Source organism: Cervus elaphus, chromosome 25, assembly GCF_910594005.1.
Source record: "Cervus elaphus chromosome 25, mCerEla1.1, whole genome shotgun sequence".
Lineage (NCBI taxonomy): Eukaryota > Metazoa > Chordata > Mammalia > Artiodactyla > Cervidae > Cervus > Cervus elaphus.
Window position 1 is genome coordinate 46,448,386 of NC_057839.1, and position 15,335 is coordinate 46,463,720.

Below are 15,335 nucleotides of genomic sequence, written 5' to 3' on the forward strand. Positions count from 1 at the left end.
GCATACATAAGCTTGTAAAGTTAAACTTACATATTTTTATGCTTAATCAATTAAAGTGACAGTATTAGTCAGTCAGTTGTGTCCAATTCTTTGAGACCCCATGGACTGTAGCCCACCAGGCTCCTCTCGGTGCATGGGATTCTCCAGGCAATAAAACTAGAGGGGGTGACCATTCCTATCTCCAGGGGATCTTCCTAACCCAGGGATCAAACTCAGGTCTCCTGCATTGTAGGCAGATTCTTCACCATCTGATTTATGAGGGAACTAAACTGCTTGCTAAAAAGTGTTGATGCTTTGGTCTCACTCCCTGAAATATTATACAATAAGTTTGATAGATTTTCCCCCCAATCTGGATGTTTATTTAAGAACCTATGTGATGATTGATTCATGTGGTTCATGGACCACATTTATGAGTGTTATAGATGAAGTTTTATTCTGGATTATCAACTTGGGAGTTATCCCTCAGATCCTTCTCAGTTTGCATTCTCTTGGGCTACTGGGCAGGGTCAATGAATTTATTTGTCCAAATCAGTCATGTTTTAGTGAAAGAAAAGTGACCTTTCAGGTATTTATATCATATCATAGTGAATTAATATAGTTTACAAGATATGATGCTTTCTTTAGTTTCCCTTCCTCCTTCATGTTTTATTATTCCTTTAATGCCTGTTAGCTGTTGTTTAGCTGTGAAGTTGTATCCAACTCTTTGTGACCCCGTAGACTGTAGCCTACCAGCCTTCTCTGTCCATGGAATTTCCCATGCAAGAAGACTGGAATGGGTTGCTATTTCTTTCTTCAGAGAATCTCCCTGACCCAGGGATGGAACCTGTGTCTCCTGCATTGGCAGGCAGATTCTTTACCACTGATCCACCTGGGAAACCCATCTCTATTTACATAACTCAATTATATTACATTAACATCAGTCTCAGAAAATTTTATTTATTCACCTTCCAGTATCTCTTATTTCCTATAACTGATTAACCATCAGATTATGATTAACTTGCCATTGTGATCAGGAAAACTTTCTTTCCTCTTGGAGGTTTGGCCTAGCACTCTCTTAATGTGTCCCATGGCATCTGGAATGTAGTATTTTTGGAGCACTTGCTTCACTATATGGCTGTTGTTAGCTTACTGTCATTATCCTTTCCAACCTGCAAAAAATCCATGCATTTCTATACCCACAACAATTCTCACAGTGAATTGTGCATGGCAAAATATAATTTCTTTTATTTTTATTTATATTTATTAAAGTCTAATTGACAGGCAATACAATATGAATTTCAGGTGTACGACCTAGGGTTCAATATTTTTATAAATTATACTTTGTTTAGAATAATAAACACAATAATGGCTATATTTCCCTGTAATGTACAATACATCCTTATTGTTTATTTCTTCCTTTCTTTTTGACTAGGCTGGGTCTTTGTTGCTGCACAGGCTTTCCTCTAGATGTGGCGAGTGGGGACTATTCTCTAGTTGTGGTGAGAGAGCTTCTCATTGCAGTGGCTTCTCTTGTTGCAGAGCACTGGCTCTCGGGCCCCACAGGCTTCAGTAGTTGCAGCACACGGGTTCAGAAGTTGCATCTCCCTGGCTCTACAGCACAGGTTCAATAGTTGAAGCGCTCAGGCTTAGTTGTTCCAAGGCATGAGGGATCCTTTCAGATCAGGGATCTCCCAGATCATGGATCCAACCCACGTCTCCTGCAAGTGTATTCTTTACCATTGACCCACCAGGGAAGCCTCTGCTTATTTATTTTACACATACTAGTTTGTGTCTCTTAATACCATCCGCCTCTACTGCTAACCTGCAGTTTGTTCTCTACATCTGTGAGTCTGCTTTGTTTTATTACAGACATTTATTTGTTGGTTTTTAAATAAATGAAAGTTTTATGTTCATGGCTTCTTTTAGTTTTAGGATTGACCATTTTTGGGGGGATTATGTTTTCAATTTTTTATGTGCTTTCCAGAAGCCATTTAAAACTTCATAAACTTCCTATTTAATCAAAGTTATGGTTTTTCCTGTAGTAAGTTATGGAGGTGAGAGTTAGACTATAAAGAAATCTGAGTGCCGAAGAATTGATGCTTTTGAACTGTGGTGTTGTAGAAGACTTGAGAATCCTGTGGACTGCAAGGATATCAAACCAGTCCATCCTAAAGGAAATCAGTCCTGAATATTCATTGGAAGGACTGATGCTGAAGTTGAAACTCCAATATGTTGGCCACCTGATGTGAAGAGTAGACTCATTTGATTACAAGAATCAGGAAATTAAAAAAAAAAAATCTACTAAAGTAGCTTGAGACTGTAAGAGGTGGGGAGAAAAAACATCTGGAGAGAGATGGCAACTGAACAGGTCTTTCAGCACAAGCATGAGGAAAGGAGCAGGAGCAGGAGGCAAAGGATGGAATAAGGCTCTCAGGATGGTCTGCACTGGGACTCCTTTGCGGCTCTTTTGTGGATTTTCTAGAAACAGAAAGACATTCTCCTGGCCTTTTTCTGGCATTGCCACTTGCTGGCAAGTGGACTGCAGGGAACCAGCCATCATCAGTCAATCTTTGCCACCACAGATCTTCAACAGGATCCTCCAGTATTCTCCTCAAGTACTTCCCAAGAGGCCATGGTATAGCGACTTGGCATAGAGCCACTTGCACTTCAATCTGATGTCCAGGAGATTGATCTCACTGAGAGACTCCAGGATGCGAATCAGGGTCTGGTGCTTTGCTTCTTCTCCACCCTTGGACTTGTTAAGCCTTTCGGCAAAGAAGAAGCTGGGATATTCTTGAGCTATTTCACCATGGCCAACATTCCCTCCTCCAGGTTCCCAGACATCTCTAAGCAGATGCTCTTCTCAATGTTCTACCTGCTTGACATTAGCTGATACTTACTAAAATTGGCCAGGAGCATATGTGATGATGCCTTGGTTTCAAAGTGGAGCTGGAGGCTTGACAAGGGTGATGGATACAGACTGTGGGTACCCTGGGTAGTCCAATCTCATCTGCTAGTGCCCAGAACAAGGCACGGAAGTCTGCTCAGGGTGGGTTCCTGGGGGCTGCTGCCCAGGGGGCAGCATGGGTTGGCCTGACACTGGGAATGCTGGGAATGGGTTTCCTTCAGGGAGAGAGTATATTCCATACGGGGGACCAGCTTGCTGGGTGGAAAAGGGTGAAGCCAAACCCTCGGGGAAGACCAGAGTGTCCCGGGTATAGTTTTGGCAGGTTGGCTTCTCAAACATTCAGGACCTTTTGACCACCTATCTGAAGATGTAGTCCTGGCTGAACCGCCCCAGGTAGTTAACCACGGTTATCCAGCTAGATGCCAGGGGTGCTGGGAGGGGACCAGCCACCATAGAGCCAGGCTCTCCACCAGGTGCAGAGGTTGGTAGCTTCTGTGTGTGGGTGAAGCCTGGGAGATCCATGGCTAGATCTGGCCACCAGCCACAGCAGCAGTGGACTGTGAGGGACACAGGGGGACACAGGCTGGAGTAGCTACCTCCACTTGCATTCAGGCAGAACACCTTAGGTCTAGGGACACTTGTCCATTCAAATGAGTTTAGGGCATTTTATTTATGTCCTTCCCCTTGACTTCATGAAGAGCAGAACATTTATTCGTAAATTATCACTTAGATTTTGCCAGGTCCTTTGCTTTCCAAATGTTTAGTGTATAAAGATCTTTTCTACCAAGGGAGGAATGTGTACAAGACCTAAGCGACTAATCACCCCCCACCTTTTTTTAAATTTCTTGACTGATATACTAGATTAGAAAGATTCAAGAAATTCACTCTTCTTGGCAAAGTTTATATTTCAGTTTTTTGGAAAGTAAGATGTGCAACAGAATGATAGGTGGAATACTGAGAATAGATTGTACTGGTAACATATTTTATATCTAATAATAGTATTAGGCTAGGATTTGCATATTCCTGTTTTTAGGAAAAGTTATAATGAAGAAAATATGGGCAATGAAAAAGGTCATATTTGTTATGTGCGTTATTAAATAATTAGCCTTATACCAGTGAGAGTAAGGTTGCTCAGTCGTGTCTGACTCTTTGCGGCCCCATGGACTGTAGCCCACCAGGCTCCTCAGTCCATGGAATTTTCCAGGCAAGAGTACTGGAATGGGTTGCCATTTCCTTCTCCAGGGGATCTTCCCAACCCAGGGACAGAACCTGGGTCTCCCACATTCCAGGCAGACGCTTTACCATCTGAGCCACCAGGGAAGCCCTTCAAGATAAAGATTGGTTGAAATGTTTCAACTTGTTTTTTAAAATAGTCTTTAATGCAAATGCATGAAGCCAGCATTAAAAAAAACCTTTATATTTGTAAAGCACTGCTGTGCTACTTATAAGTTGCTACTTATTTTGTTTTCCTTTGTAGCTTCAGATGTTACCTGATGTAAATCATGGTTCAGAGTTAAGAGAAACAAGAAAGAAAAAGCTTTTATTTTCTGACCAGGAGATGAATAAAACTTCAGCCTACACAATTCATGTTTTGGCATAACTTTTATTAATATGTCATGGACAATTTAGCTCAGGTTTGTCTTAGATTAATCACCTAGTAGTATTGATAACTATAAGTCTGTCAAAATGTGAGAAGAAAACTTTAAAAATTCAATAGTATTTCATAAGCAGATGATAGAAAAGATATAATGCTTATGACAGAGCCATTAAAATTTTCTTTTATTTCTAAATACTTTAGAATATTTATATGACGGGAAAGTTATCAAATGTTATAGACATTTCTTATTTACTTCAGAAGTTATTGATCATGTAATCTTATTTTCTAAACCAATATTGGAATAGGGAAGGCAAATTTAAAGTACACTTTCCTGGGGTTTCTCTCTAAAAGATAATAGCATTTTTTGAGAATGTCACAATTAAGCAAAATATTTTATTTTTCTTGCTAATGGGGTTTTCTTTTAAATAATAGGGAAATCCCTCAGAATATATTCAATATTCTTATTTCTATTTCTAAATTATGCCTTTAATTTTTATATCACATACCATTTTATTTTGAATATTAGCATGATTAAAATTGGCATTTTTTTAGAGTTGTAATGTACATCCTAGTGGCTATACTTAATGATACTGTATTATATACCTGAAAGTTGCTAAGAAAGATCTTAAGTGTTCTCACCACAGAAAGGAAATGGTAATTAAGTAACTTGATGCAGGTAGTAGCTAATACTGTGGTAGTAATGATTTTGCAATCCATAAATGCATAAATGCATTAAATAAACATATTGTGCATCTTAAACTTGCACTACATTTATATAAATTATATCTAAATAAAACTGGAAAAATTAAAAATTGGCATTTTCATAAAGATAGCTGAGAAAGTCTAAGGCAAATACAAGTGTTGGATTTCAAAAGAAAAAAGAATAAAATACTCATACAACATCTTCCAATTTCTCAACATATGCAAAAACAGCATAGCAAAAAGGCACCAGAAGTACCTAGTACCATAAACAGAATGTGCTCAGATATTCAGAACCAACTGTACCACAGCTTGTTCATCTGAAGACCCAATTCTATGAGATTGTATTTTTAGTAAGTAGAATAGTCCCTCCCACACACATAAGAGATGTTTACCTTCTAATCTCTAAAACCTGTGAATATATTCTCTTGCATAGATAAAGTGATCTAGCAGATGCAATTATATTAAGGCTGACATGGGGGAGATTATTCTGGCTTGTCAGAGTAGGGCCAGTATAATCCAAAGTGTCCTTATCAAAGAAAGTCAGGAGGGTAAGAGTCAGGAAAAAGGAAGAAGCAGAAGTCAGAGTGATGTGGAGCCGTGAACCAAGGAATTTAGGCAGCCTCTAGCAGCTGAATAAAGCAAGGATGTAGTCTTTCCTAGAGCACCTGAAAGGAAGATCACCCTGCCAACCACTTGATTTTAGAAGTTTTAAACTCCAGAACTGTAAGATTATAAATTTGTGTTATTTTAAAGTACTAATTTTGTGATAGTTTATTTAAGCAGTGATATAAAGCAAATAGACTGTTAAAGAACAAGATAGTATAAACATTAGAGCCATGTATTAGGGACAGGAGATCATTATTCACCACAAATAGAGAAAATTGCACAGCCAAAAAAAATAGAAGACCAGCACAGCAAAAAAAAAAAAAAAAAAAAAAAACCAACCAAACAAACAAAAAAACCCAAAACCTATTAATATTATAAAAAAGAAAGAACAGACACACTCAGCTGATTAAAAATAAAATACTCAGCTGATTAAAAATAAAAGAGAGGTCATAAGATTTAGGATTGGCCATAAATTTAATCACGGTGTCCTTACAAGAAGAGACAAAGACACACAGATACACAGGGATAATGACATGCAGAAAGGGGGCAGATTGAATGATGCATCTGCTTGCTAAGGATTGTTATCCAACACCAGCGTGGGATGGAGGTCTGGGAACATGTTATCCCTCAGAGTCAACAGAAGAAATCAATCTTGTTGACACTTCGTTGATTTCAGAGTTCCAGCCCTAGAACTGCCGGGAGAAGAAAACTTTGTGGCAAACCACCCAGACCATGGTACTTTGTTACAGCAGCCATAGAAAACAAGTGCAATACCCTTGATCTAAACTTTACCATGAGTATTTTCCCCCATCAAGCACTTTACTTGGCACTAGCCCTTGAACAAATCCTTGCAATTCAAGCATGACTTAGACTGACATATTTTCGTCATTGAAAACTCATTTATATCTCATTGCTTACTTTTCGAGGACTAAAGTGTGTGCATGCTAAGTAGCTTCAGTCATGTCTGACTTTTTGCGACCCTATGGACTGTAGCCCATCAGGCTCCTCTGTCCATGAGACTTGCCAGGAAAGTATTCTGGAGTGGGATCCTCCTCCAGGGGATCTTCCTAACCCAGAGATCGAACCTGCATCTCTTATGTCTCCTGCATTGGCAGGTGCGTTCTTTCCAGGTGCCCCTGGAAAGCCCCTTTGGGGACTAACAGAAGTCAGCTATTCTGAACTTGCAAGTCTCTAAATATTTATTGTGTCTTTGTTCACTTTCATTTCTGCTTGCAAATTGACACCTCCCCTCCCCATTTTCCCCTGAGTTCATTTTTTTGGGTAATATTTTGTAAGATGCAGCCAACAGTAACCAGTATTTTTTTTCCACCTAAACTTCTTTTTTCCAACATTTATCCCTTCCTGAGATATACAGGAAGTATATCTCAAAGACACTGCCAGGTCAGCTCAAGACAACAAAAACAGTATTTTGTCACAGCATTACGTTAAAACATTTTTCCAGCCTCAGTAATAATGTTACTTGCTGTTTATCCCTCACAGGATGGAAGGGTTGAGAGAGCTTTCTCAGGTTTCCCTTATGAAGGCACTAATCCTACTCAAGAGAGTTCCATTCTCATAACCTAACCACTTACCAAAGGCCCTAATGTCATCATATTAAGGGTTAAGATTTCAACATATGAATTTTGGAAGGACATGTTCAGTCCAAAACAGCACTGCCAACTAAAAAAGTGCTGGGAAGTGTGAACATCAATGTGTCTATGTTAGAATGGGAATAAGGTATTAAAGAACAATGGTAACATCTACCAAAATATCAGTAGAAAGGATATATTTAATTGATATTTCTGATTAACATAGCAGGTTTCTAAATTTAAAGGCAAAAAGCAGAAAAAAAGTGCAGGCATCTATTGATTGTAGCCTGCCAAGCACCTGTGTCCTTGGAATTTTCTAGGTAAGGATCCCAGAGTGGGTTGCCACTCCCTTCTCCAGGGGATCATCCCGACCCAGGTATTGAACCTGGGTCTTCTGCTTCCCTGATAGCTCAGTTGGTAAAGAATCCGCCTGCAATGCAGGAGACCCCGGTTCAATTCCTGGGTCAGGAGGATCTCCTGGAAAAGGGATAGGCTACCCACTCCAACATTCTTGGGCTTCCCTTGTGACTCAGCTGGTAAAGAATCCACCTGCAATGTGGGAGACCTGGGTTCGATCCCTGGTTGGGAAGATCCCCTGGAGAAGGGAAAGGCTACCCACTCCAGTATTCTGGCCCGGAGAATTCCATGGACTGTATGGTCCATGGGGTCACAAAGAGTGGCACAGGACTGAGAGACTTGAACTTTCACTTTCACTCCTGCATTGCTGGCAGATTCTTTACCATCCTAGTCACCAGGGCAGCCCCTCCGCCAGAAGAAATAGCAACAGAAATTTTGATTATTTTGTGAATTGTGAATGAGTTTTATCAATGGTTTTCCAATATTTTAAATATTGCTAGTATAGATTATATCTTGAAATTCTGTAGTATTTTGCTTTATTAATGAACATTGCCCAAATAGGAAACAATTCAAAATTGAAAATTAATGTCATATCTAAAATATACAGATATGTGCAATTATTTCACCAGAAATGTTATCATACATTGAAAGTATCCATGGGTTTGTTTATTATGTATAAAGAGATATATTCCAATACATAATATAGACAGTATATTACTAATATATGTTATTTCTCCTGCCTGAGTGTGTGTGTGTCTCCTCTTCTGAATTTCTTAGGATAAATGGCAACTTTAAGGTAGAGTCCAAGAGAAGGATTAGTCAAATACAATGGCAGATACTTCCAGATGTCTTGCGCTAAGGACTGTTGGAGTAACTCCGCCACATAAGGAGCACAGCGGGGGGCTCCATGCTTCATGTGGGCTAGATTATATTTACAAAGACCAGACTGAACTTTCGAATAATCATAGTGAGTAGAGTTTCACTACCTTCTCAACATCTGCTCAAAGAAATTTGCATAGATACCACTTGTGATAACCAGCAGATAATGCTTCAAATTCTACAGGCGTCTTAAACTAGAGTTTGTACTATGATTCCTAGCTGAAGGAGCAGTTCTACTTCAACATTCTTCCATTTCAGGGGAAAATTTAACCTCTTTTGTTATTTCAATGAATCATCATTGTCTAGTAAGGAAAAACAGTGTAAAGTTAGTCGAAACTAAGAGAAAAAAAATATAGTTTGGTAACAGAAACCAAAAATGCAAATGTGGAAAAAGAAGCAATTACATAGATGTGAAGGAGGCTTAACAAAAAGCTTTTTGTTGTTTGGAATTTTAGTGACTAGAGAAATATACTGGGCAACTATTAAATATATTAATTTAAACAGTTTAGAACCATATAATATATTAATATATTATATTATAATATATATATTTATATATTATATATTATATATTTATATAATTTAAATTATATAAATATATATAAATATAAATATATAAATATATATAAATAAATATAATAATATATAATATAAATATATATTATATATTTATATAATATATTTATATATTTATTTATATTTATTTATATATTTATTTATATTTATTTATATTTATATTTATTATATATATTTATATATATATATTTATTTATTTATTTATTTATTTATTTATATTTATATATATTTATATATAATAATATATATATTTATATATATATATTTATATATTATAATATATATATTTATATATATAAGCATATATAAAGGGAAAACTTGATTGGCATGAATAGACTTTGATATTGCTGTTTGTGTAAACATGAAGTGATATGTCACATTTTGTGAAGACATGATTGCAAGTTTTCCATTGTAATAGCCTGATAATTTACTTCAGGATATTTGGAAAGAGAGAGCCATTATTTCTAATTAGAGGAATCAGCTGCTTTCTTTGGTAATTTTTTTTTTCTTTACCACTTTAAGATGTCTAATTATACAGTAGAATTATATTTAAATTTCCAAAATTTAAAACATAGCTTTGCAGAGCATTTGTTAAAAGTAGTCACACCTTGTGTATATTAAACTCCAAATGTGAATAATCTGTTTTTAACAAAGGATCAAATATTATGATGATTCATTCAGATTATTTCTTGAAGGAAAGTTACTCAGCTGTGTCAGATTCTATGTGACTCCAGGGGCTGTACAAATATTTCATTATTTCGTTTATTTTATATAAGCTTCCTGAGGCAAATACATTTTTCATAAAGTGAAAAATAGCAGATTAGTAACAATGGAAAAAGTTCATGTATCAGCATAGGAAATTGTGTATAAATCCTTGTTAATACAGTTAACCCTTGAACAAAGGGGTAAAACTGCACAGCAACTGAATATCCACATGGATATTTTCCATAATATACACAGAATATCCATATCCATAATATCCACATGGGTATTTTCCAATAGTAAAGAATACAGCACTACATGGGCCATGCTTGATTGAATCTGTCCAGATATAGAAGAGATTATTACAAATCATAGGTGGATTAGCTCCTGAGTTTTACAGGGGTAAGCAGTACTCAATTTTTTCTATCTTATATAGATTATTTCAATGGTATATAACAAATGAAAATAATAGAAATGTAGATGACTTTCTTATTCCTTTGATTTTTAAAAAATATTAAAATATATTAAAGATAATGTCTATAGAAATTCAACACTTTAAAGGAATACTTTCTCACACAAAAAACAACCATACATTTTATAAGCATTTATAAAATTTGATTTTCTGTATGTAAAATTAGTTTTATAAATTTATACATTATAGTAATTCTGAAAATATTATAAAGAAAAAGAAGCCCACATCTTATAAACATTTTACATGTCTTTCAAATAAAATGTTTGTTTATGAATGCTTATGAATAACACTGTATTTTGAATTTTTAAAATCTGGTTTCTTTTTTTTTAGTTTTTTTTTTTTTTCTAAAGGGATTACCATTTCTAAACTACTATTTTTATATAGGGAGCCCAGTTCAATTTGCATTTAATGTCCTGACACATAATTCTTATCCCTTCTAGGAATTTAAACACCCATTAAACAAGAGTCTTATACCTACACAGCACTATAGGTTTCTTACGCTCACATTCATTCATTTCTCTCTTTGTTTCTTTTTAAATTTTGGTAAAGTAGATATAACATAAAATTTGCCAAGTTAACCATTTTTATTGTACATTTCAGTAGTGTTACATGAAAACAATCTCCAGAACTTTTTCATTTTGCAAAATTCAAACTCTATACTCATTAAATGATTTCTTATTTCCCCTTTTCTCTAGCCCCTCGCATCCACCCCTCAACTCTGTCTCTATGAACTTGAATACCTTAGAGGTCTCATAGAAAGAGAAGTACATTTTCTGCTTTGACTGACATTTCACTTAGCTTGATTTTGGCAAGATTTATCAGTGTTCTAATGTGTCAAAATGGCTTCCCTTTCATGGTTAAGCAATGTTCCATTTATGTATGTACTACATTTTGTTCATTCATTTATCTCTTGAGAGGCATTTGAGTTGCCTTTATATTTTGATTGTTAGAAACCAATATGTATACTTACATGCTGCTGGGTAAGCTGCTGTGAAAAAGAGAGTGCAAACATTTTTTAAGACCCTGGTTTCAGTTCAATATCAACAAATGTAATTCCTAAATATTTTATGCAGTATTTTATTTTTTGAGACACTGTCATAATATTATCCTTTGTGGCTGCACCATTTTGTCTTCAGACCAACAGTGCACAGTGGTTCTAATTCTTACACATCTTTACCAACATTTATTATTCTCTCTCTCTTTTTTTATAGTAAGTATACTAATGGGTATGAGATGATATTTCATTTGCTTTTGACTTAATTTGCCTAGTGATTAGCAATGTTGAATATCTTTTCATGTGCTTGTTTTCATGGATTTCTTGCATTTGTAAGTGTCTCATTCCTGCATCTGAACTCAAAGATGCTTGATACATATTAACTTTGTATACACATATGGACATACATGGCAGGGAGATTCTTTTCCACTATCAGTTCAGTTCAGTTCAGTCGCTCAGTCCCGTCCGACTCTTTGCAGCCCCATGACCCACAGCACGCCAGGCCTTCATGTCCATCAGCAACTCCCGGAGTTTACCCAAACTCACGTCCATTGAGTCGGTGATGCCATCCAGCCATCTCATCCTCTGTCGTCCCCTTCTCCTCCTGCCCTCAATCTTTCCTATCATCAGGGTCTTTTCAAATGAGTCAGTTCTTTGCATCAGGTGGCCAAAGTATTGGAATTTCAGCTTCAACATCAGTCCTTCCAATGAACACCCAGGACTGATTTCCTTTAGGATGGACTGGTTGGATCTTCTTGCAGTCCAAGGGACTCTCAAGAGTCTTCTCCATCACCAAAGTTCAAAAGCATGAATTCTTTGGCACTCAGCTTTCTTCACTGTCCATCTCTCATATCCATACATAACTACTGGAAAAACCATAGCCTTGACTAGATGGACCTTTGTTGACAGGGTAATGGCTCTGGTTTTTAATATGCGATCTAGGTTGGTCATAACTTTCCTTCCAAGGAGTAAGCGTCTTTTAATTTCATGGCTGCAATCATCATCTGCAGTGATTTTGGAGCCCCCAAAAATAAAGTGAGGCACTGTTTCCACTGTTACCCCATCTATTTGCAATGAAGTGATGGGACCAGATGCCATGATCTTCGTTTTCTGAATGTTGAGCTTTAAGCCAACTTTTTAACTTTCTTTTTTCACTTTCATCAAGAGGCTATTAGTTCCTCTTCACTTTCTGCCATAAGGGTGCTGTCATCTTCATATCTGAGGTTATTGATATTTCTCCCGGCAATCTTGATTCCAGCTTGTGCTTCTTTCAGCCCAGGGTTTCTCATGATGTACTCTGCATATAAGTTAAATGAGCAGGGTGACAATATACTGCCTTGATGTACTCCTTTTCCTATTTGGAACCAGTTTGTTGTTTCATGTCCAGTTCTAACTGTTGCTTCCTGACCTGCACATAGGTTTCTCAAGAGGCAGGTCAGGTGGTCTGGTATTCCCATCTCCTTCAGTATTTTCCACAGTTTATTGTGACCCGCACAGTCAGAGGCTTTGGCATAGTCAATAAAGCAGAAATAGGTGTTTTTCTGGAACTCTCTTGCTTTTGCAATGATCCAGCGGATGTTGGCAATTTGATCTCTGGTTCCTCGGCCTTTTCCAAAACCAGCTTGAACATCTGGAAGTTCATGGTTCACGTACTGCTGAAGCCTGGCTTGGAGAATTTTGAGCACTACTTTACTAGCGTGTAAGATGAGTGCAATTGTGTGGTAGTTTGAGCATTTTTTGGCATTGCTTTTCTTAGGGATTGGAATGAAAATGGACCTTTTCCAGTTGTGTGGCCACTGCTGAGTTTTCCAAATTTGCTGGCATATTGAGAGCAGCACTTTCACAGCATCATCATTTAGGATTTGAAATAGCTCAACTGGAATTCCATCACCTCTACTAGCTTTGTTTGTAATGATATTCCTAAGGCCCACTCGACTTCACATTTCAGGATGTCTGGCTCTAGGTGAGAGATAACACCTTTGTGATTTTCTGGGTCATGAAGATCTTTTTTTGTACAGCTCTTCTGTGTATTCTTGCCACCTCTTCTTAATATCTTCTGCTTCTGTTAGGTCCATACCATATCTGTCCTTTATTGAGCCCATCTTTGCATGAAATATTCTGCCTCATTTTGTAGATGAAGAACCTGAGATTCTGAGGGAGTTATTAAACTAAGTTCACACAATTGTCCTCAAAGAGTTGATAGTATAGACAGGGGGATAAACACATTTAAAAAAAATGAGTAAGTAGTACAGCATGCTCAGCTAATTATTAAGTGTTGTGAAAACCCCCCACGAGAGATTCTGCATGGTGGCAGAGAGTGAGTGGGGTTCAGTTAGTTAAGTCGCTCAGTCGTGTCTGAATCTTTACGGCCCCATGAATCACAGCACACCAGGCCTCCCTGTCCATCACCAAATCCCAGAGTCTACTCAAATGCATGTCCATCAAGTCAGTGATGCCATCCAGCCATCTCATCCTCTGCTGTCCCCTTCTCCTCCTATTCCCGATCCCTCCCAGCATCAGGGTCTTTTCCAATGAGTCAACTCTTCACATGAGGTGTCCAAAGTATTGGAGTTTCAGCCTCAGCATCAGTCCTTCCAATGAACACCCAGGACTGATCTCCTTTATGATGGAATGGTTGGATCTCCTTGCAATCCAAGGGACTCTCAAGAGTCTTCACCAACGCCACAGTTCAAAAGCATCAATTTTTCGGTGCTCGGCTTTCTTCATAGTCCAACTCCACATCCATACATGACCACTGGAAAAACCATAGCCTTGACTAGACGGACCTTTGTTGGCAAAGTAATATCTCTGCTTTTTAATATGCTGTCTAGCTTGGTCATAAATTTCCTTCCAAGGAGTAAGCGTCTTTTAATTTCATGGCTGTAATCACCCTCTGCAGTGATTTTGGAGCTCCAAAAAATAAAGTCTGATACTGCTTCCACTGTTTCCCCATCTATGTCCCATGAAGTGATGGGACCAAATGCCATGATCTTAGTTTTCTGAATGTTGAACTTTAAGCCAACTTTTTTCACTCTCCTCTTTCACTTTCATCAAGAGGCTTTTTTAGTTCCTCTTCACTTTCTGCCATAAGGGTGCTGTCATCTTCATATCTGAGGTTACTGATATTTCTCTGAGCAATCTTGATTCCAGCTTGTGCTTCTTCCAGGCCAGCATTTCTCATGATGTACTCTGCATATAAGCTAAATAAGCAGGATGACAATATATAGCCTTGGCGTACTCCTTTTCCTCTTTGGGACCAGTCTGTTGTTCCATGTTCAGTTCTAACTGTTGCTTCCTGACCTGCACATAGGTTTCTCAAGAGGCAGGTCAGGTGTTCTGGTATGCCCATCTCCTTCAGAATTTTCCACAGTTTATTGTGATCCACACAGTCAAAGGCTTTGGCATAGTCAATAAAGCAGAAATAGGTGTTTTTCTGGAACTCTCTTGCTTTTGCAATGATCCAGCAGATGTTGGCAGTTTGATCTCTGGTTCCTCTGCCTTTTCTAAATCCAGCTTGAACATCTGGAAGTTCATGGTTCACGTACTGCTGAAGCCTGGCTTGGAGAATTTTGAGCATTATTTTACTAGGGTAGAGATGAGTGCAATTGTGTGGTAGTTTGAGCATTCTTTGGGATTGCCTTTCTTTGGGATTGGAATGAAAACGGACCTTTCCAGGTCCTGTGGCCACTGCTGAGTTTTCCAAATTTGCTGGCATATTGACTGCAGCACTTTCACAGCATCATCTTTCAGGATTTGAAATAGCTCAACTGGAATTCCATCACGTCCACTAGCTTTATTCATGGTCATACTTCCTAAGGCCCACTTGACTTCACATTCTAGGATATCTGACTCTAGGTGAGTGATCATACCATCGTGATTATGTGGGTCATGAAGATCTTTTTTCTACAGTTCTTCTGTGTATTCTTGTCACCTCTTCTTAATATCTTCTGCTTCTGTTAGGTCCATACCATTTC